Source organism: Morone saxatilis, unplaced genomic scaffold (genome assembly GCF_004916995.1).
Source record: "Morone saxatilis isolate NCDOM2014 unplaced genomic scaffold, NCSU_SB_2.0 Contig4, whole genome shotgun sequence".
NCBI classification, from domain to species: domain Eukaryota; kingdom Metazoa; phylum Chordata; class Actinopteri; family Moronidae; genus Morone; species Morone saxatilis.
Window position 1 is genome coordinate 15,812,824 of NW_023339984.1, and position 1,382 is coordinate 15,814,205.

The window sequence follows — 1,382 nt, forward strand, 5'->3', positions numbered from 1 at the left end:
GTGTGAGTGTGTGTGTGAGTGGGTGGGAGAGCGGAGGTAAAAAAAAAAAACAAGGCAGATTGTATCCTGATCACACAGTCGACAGAGGAGGGTCAAAAAGCAGCACAGGTACTCATTTGAAAAGCAGGAAACAGGCGCCAGCGCGCATGCGCGTCAGAAATAACGGTGACAACAAGCTGGGTAGAGCTCGGGTTAGGCCTCTGTGTGTATACCTGCTGAACCGGTTTACCCCTCCTCTCTCTCTCTCTCTGCCTCTCTCTGCCTCTCTCTGCCTCAGCCTTTCCCCTCTCTTTCTCCACCTCTTCTCCATTCCGCTTCAAGGTGTGGGGAACGGTGCAGATGACAACAGAAAGAAGAAAATTGGGGGTGTGTGTGTGTGTGAGGAGGGGAGGGGGGTGAACGGCAGTTATACAACATGGACACAGTGGAGCAAACACACACACACACACATGAGCTGCACACACATTCCCCCTGGAGCTGAACGCAACAGCCAAAAGGCCAGTAAGGTGTGCATTATGTTTAACCCCACCCAACCAATAAAGACCTTCACAACTGAATATATTAGACTGAGGGGTGGGTGTGGAGATTGGTGTTTGACAGCTGATTACACACACGCACACACACACACACACACACGCACACACACAGGTACATCATCTTTGTCTTTTGTGGGCAGTGTTGAGGATTCAGAGGGTTTTGAGGATCCTTGTCAGGTTGGGAAATGTGCCTTTTAGTCAGGTTGAATCCCTGACAGTCCTCTGCATCCCTCCCCTCGGCAGATCAGTTCACTATAAACTAACATGAGCATTTAAAGGAGTAAAATAATGTGTATTAATGGGTGTTTTGCAGATTTGTTCACAGATGGAGCTCCATCCAGGGGAATATATTTTTACATATGTTATCAGGGAAGTTTGTCAGTACTTATTTATCTTATTTCCATTTGTATTTGTTCATGCCTGTCCGCACATATGATACTCAGGCGTGCGAATGTGTAAATGAAGCATCATAAAGGGGTTTCTGTGCAGGCCTGCAGGTCATCCGCATAATGATATTTGCATTATATTGTAGGCCAGCAGCTTCTGATGAATATACCTTTACTTTATTGTCACTGGTAAAGGCAATAATAGCAGCCTTTATATGTTCCTCTATAGTGTGAGTGTATAGTGAAAGATATAAAACACATGCACAATTACTTTACTGCGAACACAGCACTTTTTCTAGTCATAAAGTATAATCTGGTTCTTTTAGCTTGATTCTATTTCTCTTATTTTGTTTTGAACTCTGTATTTGGAGTATAAACCCTTTAACCCCCCCCCAGTCTAAATGCTGCCTTTAAATCCTGCAGGAAATACCAGAATCAGGGAACAACAAGGTGGTAAATG